General features: G+C 42.4%; 1 protein-coding gene across 2 annotated transcripts in view; it reads left to right on the top strand.

Annotated features, from left to right (window-relative positions):
* The first annotated feature begins 394 nt into the window (after window positions 1–394).
* CTDSPL2 (CTD small phosphatase like 2) overlaps window positions 395–16,627 on the top strand; it is a 72,515-nt gene continuing 56,282 nt past the window's right edge. The window contains exon 1 of one of the 2 annotated variants that reach the window (XM_037910759.2): window positions 395–685. The gene's annotated coding sequence lies outside the window, so the exon portion shown is untranslated. The remainder of the gene's footprint in view (window positions 686–16,627) is intronic. The other variant, XM_043523758.1, reaches the window with a different exon arrangement.

Here is a 16,627-nt window from a genome sequence, read left to right as displayed (position 1 = left end):
CTCAGAGCGCCCCCCCCAGTGGGAGGCAACCCCCACTCAGAGCGCCCCCCCCAGTGGGAGGCAACCCCCACTCAGAGCGCCCCCCCCAGTGGGAGGCAACCCCCACTCAGAGCGCCCCCCCCGTGTGAGGCAATCCCCACTCAGAGCGCCCCCCCCAGTGGGAGGCAACCCCCACTCAGAGCGCCCCCCCCCGTGTGAGGCAATCCCCACTCAGAGCGCCCCCCCCAGTGGGAGGCAACCCCCACTCAGAGCGCCCCCCCCGTGTGAGGCGCCCCCCCCCAGCTCTCGCCCCACTGACAGCCCCCCCAGCGTGAGGCGCCCCACAATCCCCTTCCCAACGTGAGCCCCCCCCGACAGCCCGACCGCCCACTGACAGCCCCTCCCGGTGCCGGCCGCTCCGCCTCAGCCGCCCGCTCCCCTCGGCGTTGCCCCCCGCGCGGGGCCCCGCTCCTCCCCGGCACCGTCCCGACCCCCGCCCCCGGCAGGGCTGCGCCTGCGCGGCGGCCCCTCTCCCATCCGGGTCCCTCCGTGCGGTGTAGCAGGTCGGTAGGCGGGAAATGGCGACTGGCTGCTGAGCGGCTGCGGAGCCCCGGCGGCGGTGTAAACACAGCGGCGTCCGCCCGGCCTGGCCGCCGGGGCCCCGGATACCGGGGCCCGCCTCCTCCTCGGCACCCCGCACCCACAGGTAGCTGACACCCCCTCCCAGCCAGCGCGGGGTCCCGCCCGGGATCGGGGGGAGCCAAGGGGGCTCGCTCCCAAAGTGGCCCTGGAGGAGCCCCCCCTCCGGGCCTTGCCCCCCCTTACTAGCGGGCTCCCCCCAACCCCCGTGTAAACCCTTCCCCGTCGGGGGCTCCTCTGCCCCGGGTGTGAGGAGACACCGCTTCCCTGGTCGCCCTCCCTCCCCACCTCAGAGGCCACTCAGTGCACCCCCCTCCGGAGAGGGGCCCCAGCCTCCCCCCCGAACCCCCCTGTGCTGGGGGAGGGGGCTGGGGGACTGTCACCTCCCCCCTGACACCCCGAGCCTCCCCCTTCAGGCCTAGGCCTATGGTGAGACGACTCCGCCTAGAATCCCAGCTGCCTCCCCCAAGCTGCTCCCCCACCTCCGGGCTGCCCCCGGTTATTCTGGGGGGGCGGCGTGTGTGGTTAATGCTCCGACTCGGTAGGCTGCCTGGGTGTCCAGTGGGGGGTACCCCCCTGCTGCTGCTGCTGGCTTGTGTGCATCCCAAGTTGGGTTTGTTTAGGGGGCGTAGCTCTGCTGGCTGCATCTGAGTCCATGTTACACACAAACACGCGCACACACACGGGGAAGTGTGGGGAGTGCAACACAGGACCTGCCTGTTGCTGACTCTTGTAGCAATTATATTGGGGAGTGAAGCACTGGACATGGCTGTGGGCTATAGCACCGTAGTATGGGATGAGCCTGTCCTGGACTGAATAATGATGCTGGGGAACACTGTGCCTGTGCATGCCTGTCACTGACTCTTATTGCAGTGATATTGGGGAGCGCAGTGCCAGCTGTCCCTACCCTTGACTCTAACAATAGTAGGAATGGGGTGAGTAGTGCCAGATAGGCTTGTTACTCTGTCTGTTGGTAATAATAATGGGGAACATAACCTTGGATGTGCTTGTTGCTGACTGTTAAAGGAATAATATTGGGGAGAGCATCACTGGACGTTCCTGTAACTGACTACAGTAATATTATTGGAGTGGTAGACAGCCCTGTAGCCTTTTACAGTAATTAATTGGGGAACTGCCACAGTGGACGTGTCTGTCTCACTATGATAATATTGGGGACCACTGCATAAGATGTCCCCGTCACTGAGTTGTATCATAATATTGGGAATGCACTGCTGCACTTAATGTGTCAGTTGCTCACTTCTGTAATGTTGGGGAGTGCAGCAGTGGGTTTGCCTGTTGCTCATTTTACAATAATACTTGGGACTGCATCACAGAATGGGCACAATGGTCATTTTTGCAACAATTTTGGTAGGCTCTATGTCAGAACCGGCTATCACTCCTTTTATCATAATACCAAAGAGTGCAGTGCTTGATGTGTTTGTTCCCTTTCATAATGATGATTTTGGGGGATGTAGTTCAGTACCTGTCTCACTCTGTTTTATTAGAATATTTGGTTTCACAACTTCACATATATTTATTTTTCATTTAAAAAATAATACTGAGGATCACAATGCTGCATATGCCTGGTTCTTTCCTTTTTTGATGACGACAGTACTTTTCACTCTTATAGTGCTGTGGTCTATGAGAGGATCTCAAAGCACTTTATTTATTAATTATTTCTCTGTTGCCTCAGGCAAGTCACTTAACCTCTTTTCTGGTTTTCTCATCAGTAAAATGGGAATAATAATACCTCACAGGGGTGTTGTGAGGATTGATTAGTTCATGTTTGTGAAGGGCTGTGAAAATGAAAAGACCTATATAAATGTTATGTATTATTATTAAAGTGTCATGACACACTGAGGTAAGGTAGTTATATTGTACCTATTTTACACATGGCTGAACTGAGGTATAGCGAGGTTATGACTTACTCAAAGTTACACAAAAAGAAAAAAAAGAGGACTTGTGGCATCTTAGAGACTAACAAATTTATTTGAGCATAAGCTTTGTAGCTCACTAAAGCTTATGCTCAGATAAATTTGTTAGTCTCTAAGGTGCCACAAGTACTCCTTTTCTTGTTGTGAATACAGACTAACACGGCTGCTACTCTGAAACCTGTCAAAGTTACACACTGAATGTTTGACAGTGGCAAAAATAAAATCCTGGAACCTTAATTCTTACATGCTGTGAGCACAAGAGAACACCACTACTTTTATTTCTGTCTAATGGGTATATTATAATATTTTCTCAGATATTATTTGTCCTAGGAAGTGTTATGATTTTGGTGAAGCTATTTTGTTTTACTTAGTTTTGGTTTTGCACACGTCTTGCCCATTTGTAGACTTTAAAGATGTCATGGCACTTTTTGTAAGAATTAGGGGTGCGTGCCCCAGGGTTCTGGACAAATTCAGGTAATTACATTTCGCCTCTCTAAATTCTGTTATTCCTGCCAGGATATTTACACTGTGTAAAGCATTCTTCACTTTCCTAAAGTATTGTGTGGCATTCTGGTCAAGACTTGATTGTCTTCTCACTGACTTCAGGGGTACAGAATAAAGTTCCTAATCATTACCCTGTACCGTCTCAAATATGACTGCATTTCAGGGATTTGTCTTTAGATATCCCTTTCCTGCCCCACACAGGTTTTCAGAGTTTTAATGTTTGTAAAGTTATTGGAGGTCTCTTGTTAAGGGTATTATAGAAGTTGAGGATATTATTTTGTAAATGTCCATGCATTTCAGTAACCTAAAGGTAACTTTACTTCAATAGGGTGTAAATTTAAAGCTGGAGGGAAAGATGGCACTAACAGGTTACTGTGAAAAAAGTCTTACTTTGTTCATCAAAAGAATGACATAATGACAAAACTTATTTTTGGAATAGCCAAGCTGAGTGGTGTTCTTTGTTTCCTTTTTAATTACGTTATACTCTTCAGCCATTTAGCACCCTTAATTTTACTGTGTTTGTCAGTAGCAGTCTTTTTCATGATTCATATAAGTGCTTATTTCTTTTCTTGACACCAGTTAGTGAAATTAAGGTTGTGACACTAATAAAAGCAAGGAAATACAAAATTAAAACTGAGACTGAGGCCTGTCCTATTGTAACTGGTAGGTAATGAAGCATGATTTATTTATATATAAAATAAATCACTGTTAGGAGACTCTTTGCAGTAGGGCTGTAACAGGCACAGCTTACACATGGGGTGACAGCAAAAATGTGACCGTTTGCTCTTGTTTGTTTGACTCAAAATTTGAGTGTTAATTTTGAATAGTAACTATTTTTAATCAGAATTTTTGAAGAGGTGGAGAAGAGAATCCCAAAATAAATAGGTTGAAGAGTTGAAATGTATGTTAACTTCATTTAAGTTTTAGTTTTTAGAGTAATTGAGTATATATTTATTAACAATGTATTTATGAGCAGATGGTAATGGTTTCTTTGGATTGTTTACGACATTCACGGACAGATTGTCTGCTGTGCCCATATACATAGACTGCTTAAAATAGTTTTCTGGTCTCTTCTGTTTTACCATCCTTGAGAACCCCATGTAGCAGTGACCCTTCATCTAGCTGAAGACCACTGGACATGACCTCCTCTGGAGCCAAACTAAAGCTACCCTGAGGAGTCACTTGGAGAGGTTTCTTAAGTATAAAATAATGATTTCTTCCCCGAAGAGGGACAGGTGTTCTGAATCTAAAGAACTTTTAGCTCTTGACTCCATGTTGAGTGAAGAGCCAAATTCTGTCTACAAGCTATATCCTTTGCTGGGCTGATTTTTACCATTTCTATTCTTTCAAACACAGATTTAAGAGACTTCTGTTTCTTGTCATTTGGATTGGGCAGAATTGTGTACTGTTTGTTACTAGAAGACAAACTGGAACTTTCAGAAGTGAAGTAACATGTACTCATGGATTTTTTGTTGGCTATTTCCCTAACTTCCAGTCTGTTCATTCTTGGAACTCCTGGTCCCTGTCCCCCTTGCTGCCAACTGGTGTGCTTACTATTTTAGCCCGGCCTCCCCTGGCCAGCCAGTGAGTATCTCACACTGTTTATGGACTGCATTGATGTCAGAACAGGACTTTAATTCAGGCTGCCAAGTTTTCTTCCCTCTTGATTCCACTCCCCTTCCTTGCTTTGTCTTAGGAGCATTCCTGTTGACAAAGTGCTGTTGTGATGCACGAATGGATCAGACAATGATGCTCCCAGCTTTTACGGTCGCAGGAAGAGGAGGACTAAGCCTGAATCAAATTCTGTTCCTTCATGTAGTAGCACTTTGCATTACCAGTCATTAGAAGGAGCTTTTCTTTACTATTTCACACTCTCCCAATCAAATTCATAGTAAGTTATACTTAAGGATGGAATTTTTTGTTGGGGGAATCCTTCTCTGATTCTCCAGCGGAATAGTAAATTCTCCCTATAAGCTTGGTCAGTAAAGTAGAATTCTGGTTCACATTGCCTTTGGCATTCAAAATGTCAAGCCCTGTAAAACATTCTTAATATTCGCAAAAAGAAAAGGAGGACTTGTGGCACCTTAGACTAACCAATTTATTTGAGCATGAGCTTTCGTGAGCTCATTGGATACTCATTGGAGCTCATACTCATACAGTATGCATCCAATGAAGTGAGCTGTACCTCACGAAAGCTCATGCTCAAATAAATTGGTTAGTCTCTAAGGTGCCACAAGTCCTCCTTTTCTTTTTGCGAATACAGACTAACACGGCTGTTACTCTGAAACCATTCTTAATATTGTAGGTTGTTATATGCTAAAATATAATGCCTGTTGCAGAGTAATGTTGTATTGATTTGTATTTTTTTAGTTTTGCTTTTCATAGATCAAGCTATTTGGAAACAAATCTGTTGATGTATGGTTGTGTTAAACTGTCTACATTGCCACTACTTTAAAATATAAAGTGGATTTATTAGTATCAGTTTTACATTTCTAGGTGAAGGTCTTAATTTTTCAACTACTATTGAAAAATTAAGAGACGATCCATAGACTTCATGGATCCCTACTGTGATCACTTAAAAAATGGGATTGGTGGATTTTCAATTGTTGGCATATTTCATTTTATGTTAAGTGATTTCCATAAAGTGAGTTTCAGGGATTAGTTCAACCAAGGCTTTCTTAGGGTTTGCCTACACAGGGCCATTCAGAAAAGATATATCCAGATTAATTGAAGGTATGAATTTAAAGTGAATTAGTTAAACCACATAAACCCCTATGTGGATGCTCTTATTCAGAATTAAAGTGACCTTAATTTGGTTTAGGAAATTAATTAAAATAAGCTGAAGACCGACCTCTAGTTCTGAAAGACTGCACCTTCACAGGAGCTTGTTGTTTAACTAATCCACTTTAAATTCAAACTTTAAGTTAATTCTGATTAGCTTTGAGTGTCCCTGTGTAAACAAGCCCTTAGTCATGTGTAAAATATTGTAAGTGGCTTTGGTTTTACCTGGTTGTCTAGGGAAGGAGATTTGGGGAGGGAAGAGGGGGACATTTCAGATAGGATGGCCCAGTGACACTCTTGAGTGTCAGGAGGCTGGTGCGTTCCCAGCTCTGCGAATGACCTGCTGTGTGACCCTGAACAAATCACTACCTGTGATTAAGTTTCCTGATCAGTAAAATGATTTATCGTAGTTTATAAAGCATTAAGATCTATGGGCAAACCTGTGTGATGCAGAAGTATAGCTGGTGCTGAAGAATATTCTCTTTACTAGCAGCTGCATGTGATTCCTTCTATTGTAGTGGGAAATCTAATGAGTGTAGCTCCTGACAGCTGGTTTTATGAGAACCCAGCCCCCATCAACCAGCCTTGCTAAAACTAACATTAAATACAATGCTTAAAGAACCCCCTACGTGTTGCAGCAGATCTAAGCGGGATCCACTGTCTAAGGGCTTGTCTACACTTGAAATGCTACAGCGGCCCAGCTGTAGCACTTAAGTGTAGACACATACCAGAGCAATGGGGGAGGTTCTCCAATTGATTTAGTTAATCCACCTGCCTGAGAGGCAGTAGCTAGATCAATGGAAAAAATAGTCCATTAACCTAGGGCAGTCTATACCTGGGGTTAGGTCAATTTAACTATAGAAGCAGCAAAGAGTCCTGTGGCACCTTATAGGCTAACAGATGTATTGGAGCATAAGCTTGTAGGTGAATACCCACTTGGACGTGCACCTGACAAAATGGGTATTCATGCACAAAAGCTCATGCTCCAATATGTCTGTTAGTCTATAAGGTGCCATAGGACTCTTTTCCGCTTTTACAGATCCAGACTAACAGCTAGCCCTGTGATACAATTTAACTATGTCACTCAGGGTGTGACTTTTTTGCACTCCTGAGACACCTACATAGGTTGACCTAATGTAGGAGTGTAGACATGGCCTAAGTTTTGTGTAGGCAGACAGTGTTGGTCAACTATGAAAATGTAGGCCATAGAAAATTTCTTTCAGAGCTCACATTCAGACTTCCTGTTAAAAGTTGGAGAAATCAAGCAAAAGATACAAAGAAAGCATAAAAACTAACTCTTCGGGAAATTTCACGCTGTTCTTCCACCTGCCTTTAGGTAAACAGGAATTTATGCCCCATTTTAAGCCCATTTTACTGTGCGTAGTAACTATGGAGTTGTTACCAGGCATCTCCATAATCATGGAGGACATAGGTGAGGAAATACTGGTACAAGCATACATGTTTTGTTTCCTTTTTTTTTCCAGTTTTGAATTTGCAATACTTATTTTGCCTTCATATAGTTTAATCAGGTATAAAATTATTTAGTGAGATGCCTCTCCCATGATTAAACAAGACTTCACCTCATTTAAAAAAAAAAGTGGCTTTTTTCCGGTCAACAGTGAGTTTCACTTTGCAGAATTACCAGCTGCTGTTTGATGTGATGCCCCAGGATGCATACTGCTGCTACCCATCTCATCCCAAAAGCTGGGGTATAAAATTAATTTTAAAAAAGAATGATAGGAATTTCTAAATAAATTTAGGATTGCCTTTACTTCATAGGTAGGCTCCAATATTTATTGCTTTTTTGTGGTGAGTGTGACGTTGTCGAGTGATCAAGCTGGTGATCTGCAACACATTTGGACTTTGTGGAATATGCAAGTAGCGGAAGGCAGGCAAGTACACAAGGCCAAACTTAGACTTAAGAGGCTAGACTTTAAAGGTGTAATATTATGTAGTTACCTACCTCAGGTTAGGGCTAAGCAATTGTTCTTAGGGTGAGTTATGCTGACCAAGTTAAAGCTTTAACAACCATATGCTAAAATTCAGTTGCTTAGACTTAAACTATGTTCAGAAAGCATTAGCTAGATTGAGGTAGGTTACTCAGTCTAATATCACATTTGTAAATTCTTGTCTAGATATCTGCAGCTACAATAGAACTACATGATAATTGCAGGTGCTGAATATTTCTTAAAATCTGGCCTAAATTTGTTTAATTATCCTGTGTAATGGATTCTTACCTCATCTATTGTTCAACACTTCTGCTGCCTTCAGTGTATCTCTTTCCATAAACTGCTACTGCTGGTGGTTTTGAAGTAGTCTCTTCTTGATAATCTGGTTTACTAACATGAAACACAGTTAAAACTAGTTAAAACATCCGATGAAGTGAGCTGTAGCTCACGAAAGCTCATGCTCAAATAAATTGGTTAGTCTCTAAGGTGCCACAAGTACTCCTTTTCTTTTTGTGAATACAGACTAACACGGCTGTTACTCTGAAAACAGTTAAAACTAGAATGTCCCAGCCTTCTTCTCAGGGTTTTGTAATCTCTTTTGCCCCTTCATTCCATCTGAAGGGTTTTGCTCCTCCCCCTCCCTCCAGGTAGCTCCAGCTTTCCTGCTGGCTGGTAGGGAAGAGCTTCTTCCCTGGGTCCCCTCTGGATTCCTTCCAGTTCTCTCTCCTTTTTACCCTTATAGCTCAGTGCATTAGATGACAGCTCTGTTCAGCCTTTTCTAGCCCTTAGTCTCCTCACCTCTGAGGCAGCAGGTGCCCTTTTATAGGAAGGACTGCCCTTGGGCTATAATGAGGTGCCTGCTCACCTGACCCAACCACTGGCTCAAGCCCAAATCCATCACCTGTGGGGCTGGGTCCATCTCCCTTAAAGGACCAGCCCAAACTGTGGTATTCTGGCTGTTTAGAGCAATGTGCACATGCTTGTAGTGCGTGTATGTATAGGTACACACTTTATTTATACATTTTGAAAATGAGAGCTTCTATCAGAATAATTAAAAAAGCATAGCTGTGAAAGAGTTACATTGCTTCTGTGAGGAAAAGGATTATTAGGACTGCCTGAGGCCATAAGTCAGAGATCAGTTTTCTGGAAACAGCAGACAGGAAGTTACAGTAGATAAAGGTAATATATAGATAACAGAAATAGCTATTAAAAAGTTAAATGTATTTACAGACCTTGTCTAGACTAGATTTAAAGGTATGACATTAGATTGAATTACTTAATTCGGACTAGTTAACACCTTTTAAAACTAATAAAGACAAAGCAATTATACTTTTTTAAACTGATTTAGTTTAAACATGGTTGAAAAACACCCTGTTAGCCCATCAAGACAGGGCCCATGATTGTTAAAGGAAGTGAGCCAGGAAGTTCTTTGAACCTTGACATTTTTAGTGGACATTCTTAAAAGATCAGTAAGTTTGGAAGAAAATTCTGAGAATTTGAAAGTGGCAAACATGATTCCATTGTTTAAAACAAGTGTCAAAAAGTTACTTGAGTTTAGGGGTATCCTGCTAACCAAACTGTTGGAGTTATTTAGAGGTATTTCTGCTTGATAGGAAAATTCAGTTGATTTACTGCACTTAGGTTTTCAAAAAACATACCATAATGTTCACCTTCAAAGATTGATAACCAATATAAATGTGTCCTGGACCAGTGCATGAAGTAGGGTTCCAAACTGTAAAGTGGCTTGAGATCAGGAAATAGAGGTCTGTCATAGATGGTTCCCTACTTTTCAAGTTAAAAAGATATTCCAAATAGAGTGCTCTTGCAGCCTCTCTCTCCATATATTTCTTTCTTCTCCTTTTTGTTTCAGGTGGCAGCAACTTTAGAGATGGAGGTGTGACAAAGTGTGCTCCTGCATATTCACACTTTTCCAGTGGTAGGGGTAATTTGAAACTGGCCTCAACTACATACAAATTTTGTACTGGCATAACTATTTCAATTAGGGGTTTGATTATTTTTTTACCAAAATAATTATACTGTACAACCCCTAGTAAGGACACAAATAGACTGGTATAGATTATTCACCTTGCTGTATGGATAGTTATAGCAGTATAATCACTTTTATACCGGCATAACAGCACCCGTACTGTGGTCAGTTGCACTGTTTTAACTATACCAGTATAGTTAAGTTAGTACAGCGGTTCTCAAACTGTGGGTTGGGCCCCCAAAGTGGGTCGTGACCCTGTTTTAATGGGGTCACCAGGGCTGGACTTAGACTTGCGCAGGCCGAGGGCTGAAGCTAAAGCCTGAGCCCCACTGCCCGGGACTGAAGCTGAAGCCTGAAGGCTTTAGCCCTGAGTGGTGGGGCTCAGACTTCAGCTTCAACCCTGAGTAGCAGGGCTCAGGTTACAGTCCCGACATTTGGGGATGAAGCCCTCAGACTTTGGTTTGGGACTCCCATCCCCCCTCCACCCCTGCTGGGGCAGCAGCGCTTGGGCTTGGGCTCAGGCTTTGGTCCCCCTTCTTGGGGTCGTGTAGTAATTTTTGTTGTCAGAAGGGGTGCAATGAAGTTTGAGAATCGCTGAAGTAGTACAGCTTTTGTATGCAGAAAAGGTGTGTAGATAGTGTAAAACCAGTTGGTCTCATGCTTCTGTGGCTGCTTTCAGTCAGGAAAGCACTCTTCCACATGAATGATTTGATCATTCTGTGAAATTCCCACAATAAAAATGAAATAATAATAGTTGGGGGGTTGTAGGAAAAGATTTTGATGATTCTGCATCCAGTGTCACATTTCCTTAACACAAAGTGGAACAACTGAAATGGTATTTTCCTATTTTCAGATTCAGAGTACAAATTAAAAACTACAGTGTCTGACCGGGACACTCCCTCTGAAGTTCAGAATTAGTGACATCTTAATTTGATATCAGGGTGGATAAAAATCAATGTGTGTTTTTTTTTAAATCAAAAAAATCTGATTTTTTTAATTTAAATCGGATTTTTTTTGATAAAATGCTTTTTGAGGAAAAAACCGATCTAAAGATAGTTTTTATTAAGATACATTGTAACTCAAAGATATCTCATCATGGAATCGGGATTATAAATTCTAATTGTATAGTATGAGACAATATATTCATGTAATGTTTAAGAAAAGTTTTGTAAATGAGTTTCAGTAGTTCATGGATTAGGGACCCAGTCTTATGGGGTTTCAGGGGCTTCTGTATAGATTATTTAGGTTAATCTTTCTATCTACCCAATGGGACTCAGTGCTCAGAAGATACCATCAGAGATGCTTAGTTTTGCGGTTCTCAAACTGTGGATTTGTGTCCCCAGAGATAACATGCTTGTTAACAGCAAAAATGTTTTAAAATAAATAAATAATATATAGAGGTGAGAAATAGCAGACCTCAACCCTATTGTCCCTCTGCAAATTTGTGTACACAGAGTGAATCCCTCACCTCTCTCTAAAAGTGCAAAGTTTCAAAAAGTTCAATGAATAGGTGCATTTGCATGAGCTGGCAGTCATAGTGTCTCTGGAGCCGTGGTGGGGTCACCAACCTAGCCAGATCCTGATAAGCTCCTAGTGGAAATAATAAGGGAAATGAACTGTGGTGATAAGGGTACACTCAAACTTGCCTACAGGAGTAAATGGAACCATTGCGGGGGAGGGATAGCTCAATGGTTTGAGCATTGTAAATTCAATCCTTCAGGGGGCCATTTAGGGATCTGGGGCAAAAATTGGGGATTGGTTCTACTTTGAACAGGGGGTTGGATAGATGACCTCCTGAGGTCCCTTCCAACCCTAATATTCTGTGATATTCTGTGAATAGAAGATTGTTGGTGGCGGAATAGAGCTGGGCAAGGAGAAGCAGTCTGGAGATAAATGTGAGAAGGGAGGGACAGGCAGTAGAAACAAAAGTGAAACTGTTTGAGCAGCATATTCCAGAATGCACTTTTATGTAGAAATCCATGATTAAATCGAGTCTTCCTGACTAATGATTTCAATAATTATTTTAATCAATTTGATTTAAATCAAATCCACCCTGTGTGATATTCAAAGGCGCATGAGGTCTCAATCAAAGCTCTGCAGAATTGATTAATGCATTCTTCAATCTGTTTTCCCTCAATCTCTGACTTCTAAAAACATGTTTTGGGGGAGTGTTCTACCATTGTTGTCTCTGATGCTACCCGCTACTCTGTCTACCTGTTAAAAATTATAAGTATTTGAAAATAAGGGTGTTTTTTTTATAAATAATTGGGATTTCTGAGCTTGCTATTGGTGGGTAACTATCTTGCTAAAAAGGGTCCACAGTTGTGACACTTACACCATGAGTGAGCCTTATGGCCAGGAACAGAGCTTGGGGAAAGTGTTAAAGCATGGTATAGTTAAAATGGCTTCTCAACAGGTTTTTGTCAGTAATTATGAGTTGGGACAAATTGTGTTAAATGTTTAAAACAAACTGTGCCTAGGCTAGAATGCACTTTTTAAAAAAAACATCCTTAACTTGTCCACATTAGCCAACTAAAATGTTAGAAGTCAGTTGTGTTGGACTTTGTTCAAGCATTATTTCCAAATTTGGTTCCAAGCCCACTGTATACAGGACATAAGGAAGCTAGAAATTAATGTCTAACATTCTTCAAAACTGATTTAACACTTACGGACTTGTATATGTGGGCTTGTCCTACATGCAGGGCTTGTCTGTGCTGCCCTGCAGTTCGGACTATGGGGCTGTCAACAGCAGTGTGCACCAAAGTACTGCACTGAAGCTCCCCTGTCTGGACACTGCCTGCAGAAACCAAAAGGTTCCTAGTTCACATTAAAACATTAAACACGTTGATGCGCTTTGCTGTTCCTACCTGCAGTGGTCCAAACTGCAGGGCAATTCAGGCATAGCCTCAGTAAAGTTAATCTGAATTAACTTTCAAAGTGGTAGTTAGACCACATTAAATCCCTGTGTGGATACTCTTATTCAGAATTAATTAAATTGAATTAAGCTAAACTGAATTAAGGCCACTTTAATTCTGAATAAGAGTATCTACACAGAGTTTTAAAGCAGTTTAACTTATCTACTTTAAATTCACACCTTTAATATCAATTGGATTCATTTTCTTGAGTGGCCCTGTATAGAAAATTCCTTATGCTTTTTTTTTCTTTTTTTTCCTTCCCCCTCGCCCCCCCTTCAGTCATGATGTATAGTGAAGAAGGGCCTGAAAGAAGTGTTTGGGTGAAAGGAGGTGTTCCTCTTATTTACATGAGAAATATTAAGAATTTCAAGAATGGTCTTGCCTGGTTTTGCTGGTGAGCTTCTTAAGAATTCCCCAGGATGTTTATTGTGAGCTCTCACCTTAATTGAAGAGGTAGAGGTGATGACTACCTTTTGTTCCAAGTATTTGTTAGGCAGTGAAGTTAATAGTTAACAAAAATGAACAAAAAAATCTGGCATTTTAAACAGTGTGACTATCCTTTCCTGTCTTATATGCTCACTTCTTGGTCTCTTGTTTCTTATGATGTCAAAATTTCTCTAGCTTTCTAATTGCTGTAAAGTCTCCTATGTTAGAGAAGACCTGAATTTCTAATATAAAAATTAGAAAGCCTCCCCAATTCACCCTTCCCCACACCGAAGCCCCCCACCTCCTCGCCAAACCCACAAGTCACTAACAGCAAGATCTCCTTTAAATGTCATAAACAACAAAGAATACAAGACCATTTTTGATCCTTGCAGGTCATTTTTACCTCTACAGTTTTGTAATGCCATATGAATATATATACATCAGTATATTGTATACAACTGTGTATAAGGATGGAAAATAATGAATTGGATGAAACTTGAAAATAGGAGATGATAAGGTTATTTTTTGTTATGGGTGTGGGGAAAGGAAGATAACGATTATTCACATCCGTATTAGAATCCAGAGGATTCCCCCAAACAGTTGTATCTCTTACTTTTATATAAATCACTCTATCACTGCAATCATCCTAATAGTCAAGGAGGACTAGACTAGAATCCCTTTGGAGCCTGGCATCATTATTCCCTAAACAGCTGCTTACTCCTGGGGGAATTCTGCATCACTGTACATGCCCAGAATTCATGTTCCCTGCAGATTTCTTTGCTTCCCTGCAGAAAAATGACTTCTGATGGGGGAGCAAAAGAAAGCTGCAAGAGCAGTCATGCGCCCCTCCCTGGCATCACAGGCAGGTTGGTTCGGGTGCCCGGAGCAGCCAATAGAGATGTAAATCACCAGCTGGGGTGTGTGAAGGGGTGGGCAGGCGTGCATGAGAGAGAGAGGCACTCTGTCCCTCTCGCTCACTATTGCGGAACGCTTATCATGGAGGGAACTGGGATTGTTTAGTCTGTGGAAGAGAAGAATGAGGGGGGATTTGATAGCTGCTTTCAACTCCCTGAAAGGGGGTTCCAAAGAGGATGGATCTAGACTGTTCTCAGTGGTAGCAGAGGAGTAATGGTCTCAAGTTGCAGTGGGGGAGGTTTAGGTTGGATATTAGGAAAAACTTTTTCACTAGGAGGATGGTGAAGCATTACCTAGGGAGGTGGTGGAATCTCCTTCCTTTGAAGTTTTTAAGGTCAGGCTTGACAAAGCCCTGGCTGGGATGATTTACTTGGGGATTGGTCCTGCTTTGAGCAGGGGGTTGGAGGAGATGACCTCCTGAGGTCCCTGCCAACCCTGATATTCTATGATTCTATGAGGAGCAGGGCTTCGGAGTGTATCTGAGGAAGTAGGTGTGGCGCAGGCTGTCCCCTCAGGCAGAGCAGAATGTAGCAGCCTGCCTGCTTAGTGAATTGTTCCCATTGACTTTGTGAATTCTCCCAGGAGCATAAAACAGGTGTAAAAGTTTTAAAGGTCCTTTACACGGCCAGAGTGGTGTAAAGGACAGTATGGCCTTATAGATGCTTATGGTGCTTTAGTGATTAGAACTGCTCTAAATTTTTGGACTAAAAAAATTTCTCATCAGAATGTACTCCATGAACTGTTTGCTACTGATCTTTCTGGAGATGGTCAGTAGTCGATATAAACTGTGAGTTTGATTCCCCAGCCGTCACTTGTTCTCCAGTTGCCTATGAAGTAACACGGTGCATATGGATGCAGATATTTGTTGACTAATAACTAGAAATAAAGGGTCAAACCTAGCTACATTACTATTAGGCAAGGGGGCTTGGGGATTTCCTCCAATGCTCCCCCCTCCCATTCTTCATCCATTGTATTGTAGTTTAAATAAATTGCCTAATAATTGAATACATTACCTAATAATTGAAACCAGCGTGATTATATTACATTATTTTGACAAATAAAATATGCAGAATATTAAAATATGATGTGCAGAATTTTTAATTTTTTGGTGCATAATTCCCTCAGGAGTAACAGCTGGAGGGGTTGCTGATGAGAGACGCAAGGCATTCCATCTCTTCCCCCTTCCCAGGGGGGCTGCCTCCACAGCAGGGAAGGATTTGAAAAATCCAAGAACCACATAAATTCACAAGTACTGTTTGCCAGTGTAGACAAGCCCTAAAAGATGCAATGTTAAAGTGCTGCCGTGGAGGTGTTTTAACATGGCTTGTGTAGTCGCGGCACAGGGCTGGGAAAGAGCTCTCCCACTGCTCTAAAAAAAACCCACCTCCACGAGGGGTGTAGGTACCAGTACTGGGAGCTCGGCTCCCAGCGCTGGTGTACTGTCTATACTGGCATGTTACAGTGCTGAAACTTGCAGTGCTCAGGGGTGTGTTTTTTCACGCCCCTGAGCGAGAAAGTTGCAGCGCTGTAAAGTGCCAGTGTAGACAAGCCCTTAGTCTTGCAGCTCTATCATAAATGTTAACTAAAAAATCTCAAGTTACACACCACACTAAAATACCAACTTGTTTACATTTTCAGCACTTGAGAATGTGTCTGTGTTGTATAGATTTAATAATAGTAATATTTAATAATTCTCTAGCACCTCCTTTCTGAGGAACTTTTTAAACTTCAAAAAAGAAAAGGAGTACTTGTGGCATCTTAGAGACTAACAAATTTATTTGAGCATAAGTTTTCATGAGCTGCAGCTCACTTCGTCGGATGCATTCAGTGGAAAATACAGTGGGGAGATTTATATATATAGAGAACATGAAACAATGGGTGTTACCATACACACTGTAACAAGAAAAGGAGTACTTGTGGCACCTTACTAACCAATTTATTTGAGCATAAGCTTTCGTGAGCTACAGCTCACTTCATCGGATGCATACTGTGGAAACTGCAGAAGACATATTGCATCCGATGAAGTGAGCTGTAGCTCACGAAAGCCTATGCTCAGATAAATTGGTTAGTCTCTAAGGTGCCACAAGTCCTCCTTTTCTTTTTGCGAATACAGACTAACAGGGCTGTTACTCTGAAACTGTAACAAGAGTGATCAGATAAGGTGAGCTATTACCAGCAGGAGAGTGGGGGTGGTTGTGGGGGGGAACCTTTTGTAGTGATAATCAAGGTGGGCCATTTCCAGCAGTTGACAAGAACGTGTGAGGAACAGTGGGGGGAGGGGGGGGAAATAAATGGCAACTTGTGATGTTTTTTGTTGTTGTATCCTGAAAAATGACAACATAAAAATGGCATCGTCTTCCTCAACAGATCTGGTTCCTCTATATTTTGAGTCACCTCTGCTTACTTTTATAGTGCAAAAATACGTCACTACATTTTACACCTGTTAACATGGCAGAGTCATCATTGGTAGAATAAACTGGAGCCAATTAGATTGAATCAATTTAAGTGCCGCTCAGGGCAGAATTTGAGAACAGTGGGATCATACTGATGTAGCTGAAGACAGACTTTAGTGTAGAGAATTGTTATTTTTTTCATTTT

The sequence above is a fragment of the Chelonia mydas genome, chromosome 10 (genome assembly GCF_015237465.2).
Source record: "Chelonia mydas isolate rCheMyd1 chromosome 10, rCheMyd1.pri.v2, whole genome shotgun sequence".
In the NCBI taxonomy this organism is placed as follows: domain Eukaryota; kingdom Metazoa; phylum Chordata; order Testudines; family Cheloniidae; genus Chelonia; species Chelonia mydas.
Note: the sequence above shows the minus strand (reverse complement) of the source record. Positions and strands in the feature narration are given on the sequence as shown.